Genomic DNA, 16,269 nt, shown 5'->3' on the forward strand with positions numbered 1-16,269 from the left:
GGAACCCACCAATCGAACTCACGCATACACCCATCATAGTAAAACTAGGCAGACAATTGTGGAACAAGACTAGCTCGGTGCTACACTTACTACACCCCTACTCACCCGAAATCCCGATACTGGCAAACGTATGTAAAAGTATAGCAAAATATTTCTATTTTTCACTACTCCCGCCTGAAATAATTCTAGCCCCAATGCATGCCTATGGGGAAATTAATTTCTCCCGAATCCTCTCGTGAAATCTCCCTCCTAGGCGCCTCAGAATGTTGGCATGTATGACCGACTGATCTACCCACGATGAGAAGCTGGGAAAAGGTGGGACTGTACACTTGGGGGTACATGTTTGATGAAGGAACCTTCAGGGACTTCGATTCACTGCACGCACATGAGGGACTGGCAAAAGGTCAGTTTTTAAGGTACCAACGAGTCAAACACACTGCAAAAAAGAAATGGGGCATATGGCCAGAAGAGCCAACACCAAACCCCTTGCTGCAGGAAATGTATAATTTAAGCGACGGTTGGAAACCTGTAGCCAGACTATACAGCCAAATAATGGACAGGCCCAATCCCCGCAGTGCATCATTAAAAGAGAAATGGGACAAAGAATGGGAAAGGGTACTACTCTAACCTAAAGATGTGTCCAGAAAAGCCATGTTTAGTCTAATTCAGTTTAACATCCTATACAAACTTAGATGACCCCTAACAGGGTCGCCAGCTTTAACAAACAAGCCCGGCCGCAATGCCCCTGGTGTAGCAGCGAGGACGCCAACATGATGCACATGTTCCGGACCTGTCGCAGAGTGCGAGGCTTCTGGTTCAGAATCGAACAAACAGGTACGAATGGACTCCGAAAGCGTGCTTACTAGGTACATATCCCAGATTGAGCAAGCATAAACACATTGTGGAACTAATGGACATGGTGTGCATCCTAGCAAAGATAGCGGTTGCAATGGCGTGGAAATCGCTTGGGGGCCCGAGATACGGACATGGACTAAAGAGATGGAGGGGTGGAAAACTGAGGAAACCAACGCCTGGAACACAGGGATCATTGGGACTGAGGGTGACACAAGTGCCACGTTTGAATCATGGAAAGCCTTAATAAAAGACATGCTCTCCTCAACAGACGACAAGCCCCCCTGAACATGCACAAAAAGCTCTACATAAGCACTATGAATCACAAACAAGACACTAAATACCCACCCCAAACGGGCTCCCCCAAACCAGTAACATCAACTCCCAGAACACCTCACCACCCGGAGGGTGAAATATTGACACCATTGCACCACAGCAGGAAAACAGACACTGTTGGTTGTTGTTTAATGTTTGACTTTTGTTAGATATGATTGCTACGAACAGTATCCTAAAATATGACCGAACAAATGTGCAAATCTAACATTGTATGTTTGTTTACAAATGCAAATAAAAAAGTTTAAAAAATAAAATAAAAATAGAGCTTTCGTCAAAGCACTGTACAGAGAACATATTTACATACAATTACCACACAACCAAAGTTGGTACTCAATTTTTGACACTGGAAGGTTGCAAGGCTGAGTTGGCCATAATGGGATTCAAATCTGCAACCTGCTGATCACATTCAGATCACAGCAGCAAGTGATCAACCTGCTGAGTTATCTAACCAGCAGGAGATTTCTTCCCTAATATTAACTGATATTAAACACAGAAATGCTAATTTTGTTTAAAAGAATCCAACTTTCACGTGCCAAAAGAGGCTGCTTCTTAGACTCCACCAAAAATTACATTTTAAATAACTGCAACTAGCAAAATGCTCATTCCTTTAATAAAGATAAGCTTTTAGTGGAAAAAACGATCAACTTTACCTTTTACTGTCTGGAAACCTGCAGCTTAAATGATTGCAAGCAAAAACGGGACAGAAACCGCATTACTTGATCTAAAGAATCAGATGGACGATGCCAAAGACCTAGGCAAACCATCTCTACTCCTACTCCTCAACCTCTCCGTAGCATTTGACCTTGTAGACCACCATGTCCTATGTCATCACCTTTCAACTACAGCCAGATTCTCCCCCGATGCCACAACCTGGATCACCTCTTTCCTACAAGACAGAACCATGAAAGTATTCTCTGACTTAGCCTCCGCCTCACCCACCATCATGATCTGTGGAGTTCCTCAAGGCTCCTGCCTCTCCCCCACCCTCTACAACATCTTTACTCGCCCCCACCCTCTACAACATCTTTACTCGCCCACTCTTTCTCATCCTCGACGCTATAGGTATCTCCTACACAAACTACGCGGGCGATACGCAGATCCTCCTCACCCTCACGGGCAACTATGACAAGGACTCTGCTATGCTTAACGACATTTAGAACATCATCCAGGCCTGGATGGCAGCAAACGGACTGTGCCTTAACTCTGACAAGACAGAACTCCTCCTGGTTGGTTTGCCTGACACATTAAAAAACCTCGACTCACAATTCAGCCACTTCACTATTGACGCCATCAAAATTCTTGTATCAGACTCAGTCAAAACCCTTGGAGTCTACTTAGACTCCAATCTATCCATGTGTAAACAAGTTAGTGCTATCGCCTCTTCGGCAGCCTACCACGCCAAACTAATCAACGCAGCTAGGCCATTGCTCTCTTAAGAGAACTGCACCAACATAGCCAGAGCCATCATGGGCTCAAAGCTAGACTACTGCGCACGTCCTCTTCCTTGGAACCTCCACCAAAAACCTGGACATACTACAAGTCATCCAGAACAACACACTCCGCGCAGCTCAAAGCATCGCGAAAAGAGAGCATATTACTGCCGCCAGGAAAGCAGCCCACTGTCTTCCAATAAAAGAGAATCTTATTCAAAACCCTGACACTGACCCATAAGTGCATCTACCACTCTGCACCCGATTACCTCTCACAAAGGATTCACTCCTGCTCCTCCACAAGGCCAATTAGGACACCCTACGCCAACATGTTCTGTGTGTCGATGGTAAGAAGAATTAAAGCAGGTGGCTCAAGCTTACCCTACCTAGCACCATCACATTGGAATGCCCTACCCCCCTCTTTACGAGGCGAGGCCTCCCTCATGACCTTTCGCAAAGCCATGAAAACAGTGCTCTTCACCTGAAACACGCCACTATCTCCAGCCATAATCTACCCGTTCACCACATAAATGTGATTCCACATAGATGTTACTCACCTATGTTCATATGTATATTATACGTATCCTAATGTATAATTGCTCTTTTTGCTCCATGTACAACTGCTTCTCCCAACGTGCCCTCTCCCTGTTACTAAGCTCTCCACAAGTAACAGTGCCTCAATGCCCAAGGGCTGCAGTGCGCTATACAAATGTAATAAATAAATAAATAAATACACTACAAAACAAAATGCCATTGTCTCAAGCAACATGTTGCTTTCCCCAGGGGCGCCGAGTGCGGGTGGGGGGTTTGGGGCCTGGGCCCACCCCCGGCAGAATGAAGTCGGGGTTGAGCCCCCCCCCCGGGCCAGAGAGAAGAGACGCAGTATGGATGGGCCTTTGTTCCATCCATACTGTGTCTCTCTCTGGCTGCCAGGGTAAAAGCCGGGGTAAAATGATGTTTAGAAATTGTGGGACAGATACAAAGCAAGAGGCTCTTGCTTTGCATCTGTCCCTCAATTTCTAAAAATCGTTTTGGGTTGGGTGTACCTCTACATCTGTGCACCGGGGTGCACAGTTGTAGAGGTACACCCAATATACATGGGGTCACTGAGATGACCAAGAGTGAAACTGTACATTCAGTTGTGAGATTACCAGCAACAGTTGATACTATGCTCCAAGGAGCGAGGGCCCCACTCAATATATCACACCACACTGTTTATAGGTGTGAGACCCATCCTGAATGCTTGCCCAAAGAGCCTTGGCCAGAGTTTCACACTGAAGAAGTGAGCATGTGATCCGGAGTCTGCAGCCCCCAACACGCAGGGGATTCCCATGCTCCCACTTGCGGGATTTGCACCAAATTAGTGAGATTGTGCTCCAAGGTAGGAGGCACACGCAGTCTTTGCTCTGACGTTTGACACACTCACAGGATCGGACGGCATTTCGTTCTCTCATCCTAGTTGTGTTGCTCTGCCTTTTGAGGGCTACTACAACCTGGGTTATTATAGAGGGGTGGAGTAGGGGCACTGATGGCCTACTGGAATGCAACTCGAAGGCTTAAATCTCCTTCTTACTTGACTTTAGTATGTGCAGTACATGCTAGCCAAAGTTACCACTGTTCTGTACTGCGCGCGCCTCCACCCACCACCCCCCGCCGCGCCTTTGCACCAAGTTGGCGAATACATGCAAATTTGCGGTCCTATCTGCCAGTGATGTTGCTTCCTGTATTTGCCCCCCCTCCCCATTGGTGGAAATGGAAAAAATGTGGTGGGGGATCCCACAACACAAGTGCTGGGGGGGGCGATGCCAGAGGGAGCATGGTCTAGAGGGGGCGGGGCTCGTAGTGTACATCCAGCAATGCTGGGATAACTAAATAACAGAGAAAAAAAACGCCCGCGACGGCAGCATTGCCTTTTACCGCGGCTTTGGCACTGGTGTGTAATGCACAATGCTCGCTACATGTGCAACTGATTCCTTTCAGTTGTACATGTTGCAAGCATTGTGCATTACACACCAATACCAAAGCGGCGGTAAAAGGCAATGCTGCCGTCGCGGGTGCTTTTTTTTGTTAAGTATTCCAGCGCGATTTATGGGCTTGGGCGGCTGACTCTGGCCGGATCCCGAGATCCGGCTCCGTATCCGGATCCGCCGAGAGCCGGCCCACTGACCAGCACTGCCCCTGCCCGGAAATTCATAATTCGGCTCCCCTGGCTTTCACGTGTAAAACACAAATAGTCGCTCCTTTGCTGCCCTGCAAAAACTGCATGGAAAGAAACGGGGGACACGACAACTAAATAAATAAATCAAAGTTAATGTTTTCAAATGCAGCTTTAATGCACATGAGCAACTTCTCCTTTACCCCATTCATCTCTCCTTTCCCCCAATCACTGCGCCGAAACAAAGAGACTGGCGCTTCGGCTCAAACCGATGTCCCACGTTTAAACATCCCGCCTGACATAACATGTCAGTTCTGGTACTTTGCACTCGCCCATTGCTACGTCACTTCCATGCCGGCTATCAGTGCAACAGAGAATAGGAAGGCTTGAATGGGAGCTTGGTGGCGCAGTTGAGAGCAAACAAATACACGAGCCTGTCACTGAAGCAGGGAGTTTCTGCGTGCAGTTGTGATCACACTTTTATTATTCTATTCACAAACAGTACGAGCGAATGCTGACCAATGGGAACATTGCAGTTAGTGACCAATCAGCATTCAGTTTGCATCTGAAAGCCAGGAATTGCTTCACACAGTACAGAAAGCACAGACCTCGTAACATGCTCTGCTAGGAATCCATGCGCCCTCTTGCTCTTTCCTTGCTTCCATTTCTGTTATTTTCTTTCGGTGTCCCCTGCCGTTTGTGCTGTTAGCATCCCGCTAACAGCTGATCTCAGTAAGAAGAAATTACTAGTAAGATCATCTCGGGTGAGTTTTCTAATTTACATGTTTTTTTTTATTATAGCACTTACCAAACTAGTTTGATTGGAGCTTTTCTGCATATTAAAATAAAAATAATAAATCGAAATCTGAATCGAAACCTACTATCACTAGCAACACAAGTAATGGGGTCCTGAACAAATGTTTTAATCTGTCCTATCAAGTGTTAAAGAATCAGTGAAAGAGTATATCAACGTAAAACCTTTCATGATGACGTTTACAATATACACAGTTGAAATGGAACAAAACTGCAAATAATGTATTTCAACCACATATATATTCAATTGTACAAGAGAGGTAAGGAGGATTGGCCTGTGTCCTCATTGTCCTCGCAGGTCTTGGGATCTTTAACAAATGCTAAACGGACAAAAAGTCACCTTTGCTACTCATTAGATTAATGCATACTTGAGCACTGCAGACAGGGCTCATTTATGCTGAGCGCATTCTATGTCAAGACCCGGAGGCTCGGATTATGCTCATCGCAACTCTTTACTGCTCGAGCAGCAAAAACCAATTACCCATAGCTCTCAACTCACAAGCTTTTGGCGGGTGTCAGCCGCCTTGTAAAGAGCTGACTCACCCGCCAAGCCTCCTGCATGCCCATTCATTTCAATGGTCCCTCACCCGCCAAAAACAAAATCGAGTGTTTTCATACGCCTGAAGATTTTAGGCAGGGCTGGTAGAGGCAGGGGCTGCACGGCTAGCCGGTATACATACTACAGGCCCTCTGGGAGCAGGGCCCAATGGAGGGAGCAGGATGACCGGTGAGCCAACCCCTTCTTTCCATCCAGAGGAAGGATCAGAGGCGGAGGCTGGAGAGCCAGAGGCAAGCAAGAACAAAGCAACTCAGATAAGAGAACGCTCACCACAAGTTTGTACGCTGAACGCAAACATCCCGCCAGTAGCACAGCATATACACAGCTGGTGAGAGATATATTCAGACTCCTGGGTTTTGCAGATGGTAGATTAGTAGAGGGGTTCTTCTTAGAATTTTTACAAGACCTGGTGCAGGTATACCCACAGAGAGCGATCATGGTCAGCAGTGAAAAGGCAATATTGCTAGACAGCGAGATAGAAATGTTGCAGCTAAAGAAGGCCATCAGACCAGCGGTCAGAGAGCAGCATGTTCTTGGTAAAGGGCAGACGCAAGTTCTGGCTGGTGATTAACCTCAGAGCAGTGAATGCTTTTCTGGTATCCAGACACTTCAAGATGGAGGGAATCCATCTTCTGAGGAACATACTTCAGAAGGGAGACTGGCTGGTACAAATATACCTCAGGGACGCTTATCTGGCGGTACTCATACACCAGAGTCAACGGCAGCTGCTGCGATTTCTCTGGAGAGGTCAGAGATGGGAGTTTGTAGGTCTCCCATTCAGGCTTGCATTAGCGGCGCAGTGCTTTACCAGTCTGATCAAACCAGTAGTCCGGCACCGCAGAGAGCAGGGCTTCAGATTGATTATATACCTGGATGATATATGCATAATGTGCCTGGGCAGGGATCTGCTCTCGGAAGAGGTGAAGGTCACAACCGTCTTATTGCAACAATTAGGGTTTCTGATCAACTGGGAGAAATCAGTTCTGACCCCGACCCAGTCAATGGAATTTCTGGGTTTCATTCTAGACACAGTATAGGGAATCCTCAAGCTACACTTTGAGAAAGTAAACTCTAGCAAGGAGATAAAGACCATGATGTTGAAAGATGCAATATCTTTGAGGGGACTGGCCAAGCTAGTAGGCCGTCTATCATCTTGAATTCAGTCCATTTTTCCAGGCCCCCTTCATTATCAGACGTTACAACGCCTAAAGGTAAAGTGTATCAAATAGGGCTTGCCGTGTGAGCAAAGAGTCCCTATGTCATAGGAGATGAGGACGGAACTAGAATAGTGGTACCATTACATGGAAGCCTGGAATGACAGGGTGATATTTGGTTCCTCCCCGGACCTTATTATAGAGTAGGACACCCGCTGATGGGGCTGTGTAGCCTGTAGTGGCAATGTGACGACCGGCGGGAGGTGGTCTGAGGAGGAGCTAGTCCTTCACATCAACTGCCTCGACTTGCTAGCAGGATCCTTTGCAGTACAATGCTGGACACAGGAAGGGGCAAGGTGTTCCATTCTTCTCAAGATGGACAATGTGTCCGCAGTCAGGTACATCAACCGCCTGGGCGGGACAAGATACAAGATGCTAGCAGAGCTAGCAAAGGACTTTTGGCATGGGAATCAGTGTGACGGCGGAACATCTGCCGGGTGTCCAGAACCAGGTAGTGGACTGGAATTTGAGACACCTGAGGGACTCCAGCAATTGACAACTGAAGGAGTCAGTCTTCCAGGAAATCATGAGTCGGAGCGGGTCATGTCAGATCGATCTGTTTGCCTAGAGAATGAGCAGGAAGCTGTCACGATTTTTCAGTTGGAGACCGGATCCTGAAACTTCGGCGACGGATGCCTTTCTGCAGGTCTGGGGACCAGCAACAGAATAACCATTCCCTCCGTTCGCCATGATACGACGAACGCTTGCACAGGTCAGGAGATGGGGAGCGAGAGTGGTATTCGTGACTCCCAACTGGAGAGGTCAGGCTTGGTTTCTGGACCTTCTGGAGATGTTGTACGATATTATGATCTTGCTGCCTCAGAGAGAGGATATCGTGTCAGATGGGGAAGTCAACCCACTGGTTGAGACAGTGAATCAGAGTCTGGTAGCGTGGGCGATTTTAGGAGATCCTGGGCCAAGCCAGGCCTTTTGGGTGAGGCTAAGGAATTCATCAGAGAACCCTGGGCTTCGGGTACCAAGAAGGCCTACAGAGGAGCATGGCATAGATGAAGTAATTGGTGCATGGAGAGTGAGGTCCATACCGCTTGAATGGATGTAGTCCATGTGGTGAACTTTCTAGTGAACCCGGCGGGCCAGGGTAAAGCATACTGAACCATTAACATGTATCTTTCAGCTGTCAAAGGTGGCCCTGTAGGCGAAAATCCACTGATATGTAGATTATTAAAAGGTATAAAGAGTATGAGACCACCAGCTCCAAAATATTCTCGTCTTTGGAAAGTGAGGGTAGTGTTGAGAATGTTTGAGACATGGCCTGATAACAAGCAGCTATCCAGGAGGGCCCTACGGCCGAAACTAGCTACCTTGCTCTGCTTAATTTCATGCAAGAGAGTTTCAGATGTCAAAGCTTTGGAGGTGAACAGGAAGTCCTTTTCGCCTACTGGTGTAACCTTTCATCTAGCGAAAAGAACTAATACAGAAATCGGGACAATTGATTTTGCAGCTTTTCCGAGACCTACCCAGATTATATCTGGTCAGATTTCTGAAGGTTTATGAAAGTATTGCAGCACAATTAAGGCCCGCAGGTGAATCGCAATTATTAATAGCGGTAAGGAAACCGTTTAGGGCAGTAGCATCAGCTACCCTGGCAAGATGGGTAAAATAGTGCATGAGCCAAGCAGGCATTTTTGTAGGACATTTTGGAGCACATTCGGTTAGGGGTGCCATGGCATCCGCAGCATTCAAGATGGGAACGTGCCTGGAGGACATTTTTGACCAGGTGTCTACATTGGTAGTGGGTAATATGACCATAATGATGAAAGAGAGATTGCATCACTGGTGAATTCACTGATGATCACTGATGACATCACTAAATACATCATATATGAAATCACTGATGGCATTCGACATAACATCTTATATGACTTAGCTAATGAAAGCTTTTATTATATAAATAACATTTTGAAATTTTAGGACTATTTTATTACACATAAAATACATATAAATATTGCCAAGGTACATTATTTTCAACTGTAATTATAAGGCACATTTTAGCTGAAATGCTGTGATTGTAGTGTATGCTCTGCAGCTTGAAGTATGTACAAAACTGAATATATAAAAAAGGACAGTATTTAGAGATTCTTCTACTTGTGCAGTGTATCTGTTTTACTTTAATACTAAGTTATAATTAATTTAGAGAAGAAAAACTGAAAATAATACAAATGTAAAAATTGCAAAATTGCACTTGTTGACTTTATTTCTTATGTGTGTGTGTGTGTATATATATATATATATATATATATATATATAAATATTGGCTGCTGATGCTTTTCCAGGTATTACTAGTAACCTTTATGATTTATTCTAGAAATTGACAGATACGGGTATTTTAGATCTAGACACTGCGAAAAAATAATTTCCTCCAGTCCGGTTATTCCAATTATCTATTTTTTACCAAAGATACACATGTCTATGACTAAGCCTCCTGGTTGGCCCATTGTTACTCTCTGTGGTTCTCTGTTGGAGAATATAGCCAAATTTGTTGATGATACAACCCATTTGTGTACACTTTAACATCTTTTGTGCGTGATATCACTGATTTTCTGAAACAAATTAATGAGATCTCCTGGGAGACATATGTTGCTAACCACTCTTGATGTGGTGTCTCCATACACCACTAGAGATCACAAGTTTGATTTGGAGGCTTGTAAATTCTTTTTGAACACCAGATCTCTCATCTATTTGTGCTATACATCCATGATTTTGGAAATTATTTTTGTTTGACTCACAATGATTTTCTATTCAATGATTCCTTCTACCACCATGCGACGGGAATTGCTATGGGGGCAACTTTTGCCCCCCATATCTGAACCTCGCCAGGGGGATGTGGGAGCGGAACATTGTGGGGTCACCTCAGAATGATTGTGGTATGCTGGCTACATTTTATTGATGATTGTTCATCATTTGAAAGGGCACAGAGTGTGAATGGCTTGACTTTGTGAAGGTTTTAAATTGTAACAACTTGAATTTGAGCTTCATAGAGACCTGTAGCAAGGCAGAAGTAGTTTATCTGGATGTCCAAGAATGTATGACTAAAGATGGCATTAACACATCAGTACTTCACAAGCTGTCATGGCCACTTGGCCAGGATCACAGGAGTGGCACCATCAAGTGGAGGGAGCAGTGGGCATCATGAGTCACGCACGTCCCTTTGGGACGTTTATACATGGGGGGGGCTGGTTGGACACAGTCCTGGCGCCTTTGGCGCCAGGCTCATGGAAGAACTTAAAAAAGACATTTTCATTATGGGCAGAAGTGCTTAGAATGGAACAGGAACATTATGGGCAGGAATACTCTCAAGAACTCTCGTTTGTGTTTCACTCATCCGGGTGTGGTCTCCATCTGCATTTGCACGTGCAACTTCTAGGAGTGGCAGGGTGTGGCATGCAGGACTGTGCTAGGGGGCATGGCCTTAAGAGCTCAACTATAAAAGCCAGCCTAACCCCAAGGCGCACGCTTTGCGTTATTCTGCACCTCAGTGCAGTGTAACGCTCACCGTCGCCTGGGATTCATTTTACCTGGAGAGATCCTGCCATCTTCATTCGTACGTACCATTGGAGAATCCTGCTCTCACCTGTACGCTTCCTCTTGGCATCGCGGCTCACCTGCAAACATCTCGGAGCGTAGACATCTTCTTCTTGGCATCGTGGCCCACCTGCAAACATCTCAGAGCGCAGACATCTTCTTCCTGGCAACGCAGCTCACCAGCAAACACCTTGGAACGCATACAGCACTATCTAGGCACCGTGGAACGACGCACTCCATCCGAACTCGCAGCACCTGCAAAAGACAAGGTTAGAAACTTAACAGACATTACGTTAAGGGCACGCTGCCATTAAAACCTTGCTCCTTCCCTAAAGCCATCACTCACCTGCTGCTGGACATCGCGGTCACATCCATTTTCCACACAGCCACGTTCCGCGCCTCCACAGTTGTTGTTAGGTCGCATTTCCACCTATTTGGGAGAAAACAGAGAGGAACGTTATTCAGTGCAAAGCAACAGCATTGAGAGCAATAACATCAAGACATTGAGAGGAAAAGAAAGAGGGAAAAGACAAAAGACATTGAGAGAAAGCACAAAGAGGAATTAGTCACAGCCGGACTGGACTATTACTCAGGAATCAGTGAAGGAACTAGATTACATCAACAAGAGCCCCTGCCAGAAGTAGCAGGACAGAGAGCTCATCATTCACATTTACCACGTGAGCCTTATGGGCCGGTATGTGCCCACAGAAATTGCACCTTCGGTCGAAGGGGTTGGGAGACCACAGTCACCTATCAGTGCATTCCCGTTTTCCCATATCCACGCAGGAGCAGTGTCACCAATTGTCGCCGCCCATAGCTGATCCGCAGGGGACGAAACCAGAAGGGGGAGATCTAACTCCAGCGAGGGCTGCAACCGTGCCCCAATGCCTCTGCAGAGACCAGGTGAGCGTAACACAAGCCCACTGGTTCTAATGCTCCTTTGGTGGCCTCTTGTAACCATCCGGCCACTTGTATTAACAGCATCCGCTATGGTGAATTTATTAATTGAAGACGTAATGGTTCTGATCTAACTAAATTTAAGGAGGCATGCTCCATTACTGCCTCTAATTTTATTTCAAGAGGTTATTCAAAAAAAGTTATTGAACAGGCTATTAATAATATACTTTGTTAATTAATGTGAGAAAAAAGGAAAATGTTGAATATAACCAGGTAAGGAGACTCATTCTAACATATTGTCCTGACTTGCGTAATGTGCAGGATATTATTTTCAGACACTGGCATGTCCTCAAAATTGGTAAGGATCTGTTCAAATTGCTACCAACGCATCCAAGTATTACACATAGGAGATCCCCTCCTTTAAGAGATAAACTTGTGTGAACCTATCTGTCCCCAGTGGAGGCTCCGAAACTAAATTGGTTATCTAGAAATCGTGCGGGTTATTTTAAATGTCAGGTGTAAGGTGCAAGGTGTGCCAATATGCAGTGCCACAATTGAAATGTTTACATCCTGTGATACAGACTACTTATACCATTCTTTTAACATCACATCATTCTTTTAACATCACATGCAAAACTGACTACATAGTATATGTTTTAAGGTGTCTGTGTAAAAACTGTGTAAAAGGTGGCATGTGGGCAGCACTACCTGCAAGTAAAAAATCAGGATCTTGCAGCACAAGCATGCTATCAAGCACGCTGACTTTTCTTACCCAATAGCAAAGCAATTTCACGAGCACCAGGGTGGTATGTTAAAAGGCTTTTCCTTTTTCAGAGTGAATTATGTACTTAAACACCCTAGAGGTGGGGCAGAACCTTAAAATTACGTCAATTAGAAATGAAATGAATCATTTTACTTTCCATCTGTGCAGTCATTTAGTTTTATATGCTTTAGAGGTCCTTTCTGCATAATTCAAATTTAGGTGTACTTTCCATCTGTGCAGCTATTTAGTGTTGGATGCTTTAGAGTGCTGTCTGCATAATTTGAATTTAGGTACGTTTAAAAACTTGTCATTGACCTGTAAATCTGGGCACCTCCAGTGCACCTATTGTTTTTTGTCTGCTTGGCTGCCTGGTGCGATCCTATTGTTGCATAGTGCCTCTGACCCTCTCCCCACTATCCTCTGACCTTGACCTTTCACCCCCTCTTTGTTCCCTTCCCCCATGATGTTCCCCGTCTCCCCTATCATTTCAAATTGTTTCTCCATCATCCAGCCCTCCCTCTCTCACAAAGTCTGGGAGGAAGAAACAAAAAAAGCAACTCCTAAGATCCAACCCTGGTCTGCCCATCATAGACACCTACATCAATGCGTCCTCCAAACAGACTATCACTGACATCCTCTTTGCTGTTCCATCAATTAATCTATGGACCGCCCCCATATGGTCTCTATCCTTTCCCCTTTCTCCTCCTGGCGGCACTAGATGGGAAGTGCTCTTGGCCCAATTCACATCTTCCAACTGCACCATAACTGTCTATCACAATGGCACTATCATGGCCCAGGGCTCCCAGCTCAACCTTCTCCTTCTGGACAGGCGTCTTCCTTCCCTCTTCAACTTCCCACTTTCTCCTTCCACCCCTTCCTCCCTCATCACCCCATTTCCCCCTAAGGGGTAGCACCGCACCCCTGTACCCACCCTCGCAAATCTTTTAAAGGGGGTAACCAGCTTCACTTATCTACCCTCAATTCTCACTCTTCCATTAAACAATCCTCTGACATCTGTCACCTCCCTGAAGACCTTGACGTCCTCGCCCTCACTGAGATATGGTTCAAGGCCAGCTCCGTCACTGCGTTTGACACTCTATCCAACCCCAGACCATCCCGATGTGGAGGTGGAGTGGCTCGGATCTTCCCTGAGTAGGTTCCTGCCTCCATCATCCCCACTCAATCATACTCTTCCGTTGAAAGCCTAGTCTGCAAGGTGTCTGTCCCCCTTCTGTCTGTTACTCTCACTACTAGCTACAGATCCCCCGGTCCTTCCTCCCGCTTCCTCTCGGAATGGGCCGACCTCGCCTCCTCTCTCCTCTCCTCTAAAAAAGCCATCTGCTGACCTCTCTTGCCCAGCTAATTATCGACCTATCTCTATCACCCCTTTCTTGGCCAAACTCATGGAGAAGCTGGTCATCCCCCAACTGACCCTCCACACCGAAATGGCTGGCTACCTCCATGACCACCAGTCTGGTCTCAGAGCAGCCAGAGGCACCGAAACTGCTTTTCTGAACACCGGAGAAGACCTACTGTCTAATGTGGACTCTAAAACTCCTTCTGTTCTGATCTTCCTAGATCTTTCCTCTGCTTTTGACACTGTCAACCACTCCATCCTCATAAACAGTCTCTGTGATACCCTAGGCATCACAGACAGGGCACTGGTGTGGCTTACCTCTTTCCTTGCTAACAGACCCTTCCAAGTGCAAATGGGTCCTTTTCTCTCCTCCACTTCACCCTCTACCTCTGGTGTCCTCCAGGGATCTTTCCCATCACCATGGCTCTTCAACATCTACCTGGCCTCTCCTGCCCACCTGATCGCCACCTACACCCCACATTTCCAGTGTTACGTAGATGACACACAGCTCTCTTTCCGTCTGCCTTCCCCTACCTCCTCCTCCACCCCGCTTATACCTGACTGCCTGACTGCTATTCAGGCATGGTGCTCTGCAAATGATCTCTGCCTCAATGCTAGCAAGACCGAGATCCTTCTCATTGGGACGCCTGCTCCTAGTTTCCCCCTCACTCTCTGGCCAGACTCCTTCGGTCTCCTCCCCTCACCCACTTGACCATCTTTGACTCCTCTCTTTCTCTCCTCACATCACAGACCTTGCCAACAAGTCAATTTTCCAGCTCCATCTTCTCAATGTCTCCAGAGCACTGGCTCTCTCTAGGCTTAACTACTGCAACAGCCTCTTCATCAGCGTTCCTCCCTTCGCCCCCTCCAACTAATCCAGACTAGGACTGCAAGACCTATCCTTGGCCTCAAGCCCAGGGACTGCATCGCTACATCCCTAAAATCTCTCCACTGGCTCCTGGTAACTGCAAGGATCAAACCTTTTGCATCATCCACAAGGCTGTCTGGGGCCTGGAGCCTCTCTACATCCAGCTCTCCTTCCCGAAATATCTCCCAGCCAGAATCCTTCGGTCTTCTGGCTTCAACTCTCTGCAGGTCAAACGTTACTCCAGTCAGAGAGTGGGAGATAGATCCCTTTCCTCGGCTGGCGCCTCCCTCTAGAACAGCCCCCCGCCCTCAGATTTGAGCCGGATCTTCTTAAGTTCCCGAAACTTCTCAAGATTTCCCTTTTCTCACCTTCCTTCCCTCTCCTCCTCCTTTGTTAAACTCGCCACCTGCTGCTGCGACTGGGGCCTGGTCCCTTCAGAGTCATACAGGGACCAGACCACCCACCCACCAGTCCCTCACAGCATCCATTGCCAGCACTAGCCCTGGGGCTCCCTTTCCAGGACTATCCCAACTTAGTCCTCCCTGTCCACTACACTCCCTCCCCCCCTCTTTCCTCTGGCACTTGCCCCCTTGGCCTGACCGGCACTTGCCTGTACTCACCCTTGTGGGTACCCCATTCTGCACTTCTCCCTCTGACCCCCACCCCCTTGCACTTATCACATTGTTATGCACTTGCATGGTAGGATTGTCACAAGGCCAATATAACCGTTTCTTTGTTGTTTTGTTAGGATTTCCCATGTCTCTCCCTCCCCCCTCCAAACCCTGTCATGTTGTCTTGTGGGGTCTGGAAACACATGTATATAGGCGCCATACAAATGTCCAATAAATAAATACATTGGGCCTCATTACGAGTCAACGGTATGGAAATAACGGTGGCGTTAAACACGCTGCCACCGTTGTTTCCATACTGGGTGATCTTGAGTCCTGCAGGCGGAGGTGTCATTCCGGCCAGGTCTGACCCGGCGGGTTCACAGCGCATGCCTGCAGGCGGACGTGGAAACACCGGCACCATCACGAGAGGGTGCCGGTGTTTCCATGGTCCCCATTCCCTATGGGACTCAATGGGAATGGGGTTTTACCGTATTCCGCCTGTGGAATTCCCGGGTCACCAGGGTTGTAATGCCCCAGTAATTCCCGGAATCACGGAGGCGGAATGGTAATACGAGTACGGCGGTAACCAAGCTGGAAAAACCGGCAGGTTACCGCCGGACTCGTAATGAGGACCATTGATTTTGAAACTAAAACCCCTTGAGGGCACAATTGATGAAGAACCTTTTACTTTATTGGAGTCGAGCTGTGTAAAACTGGATATTTGACTGTGATTATGATGATCTTTAAATCTTAAATAACTATTGTTTTCTTGATACTATTGTTTTCTTGAATATCAAAGGGGGAACATTTTCTGACCTTTTTGATTTGCTTGCACTGTATGTATCAGTATGAGTTATGTCAACCTATTCTT

General features: G+C 46.7%; 1 protein-coding gene across 4 annotated transcripts in view; it reads left to right on the forward strand.

Moving 5' to 3' along the window:
- The first annotated feature begins 5,190 nt into the window (after positions 1–5,190).
- The window catches only part of REX1BD (required for excision 1-B domain containing), a 298,422-nt gene continuing 287,343 nt past the window's right edge, over positions 5,191–16,269 (forward strand). The window contains exon 1 of one of the 4 annotated variants that reach the window (XR_011303914.1): positions 5,191–5,537. The gene's annotated coding sequence lies outside the window, so the exon portion shown is untranslated. The remainder of the gene's footprint in view (positions 5,538–16,269) is intronic. The other 3 variants (XM_069649293.1, XR_011303913.1, XM_069649292.1) reach the window with 3 other exon arrangements.

Source organism: Ambystoma mexicanum, chromosome 1p (assembly GCF_040938575.1).
Source record: "Ambystoma mexicanum isolate Mex_15411 chromosome 1p, UKY_AmexF1_1, whole genome shotgun sequence".
NCBI lineage: Eukaryota > Metazoa > Chordata > Amphibia > Caudata > Ambystomatidae > Ambystoma > Ambystoma mexicanum.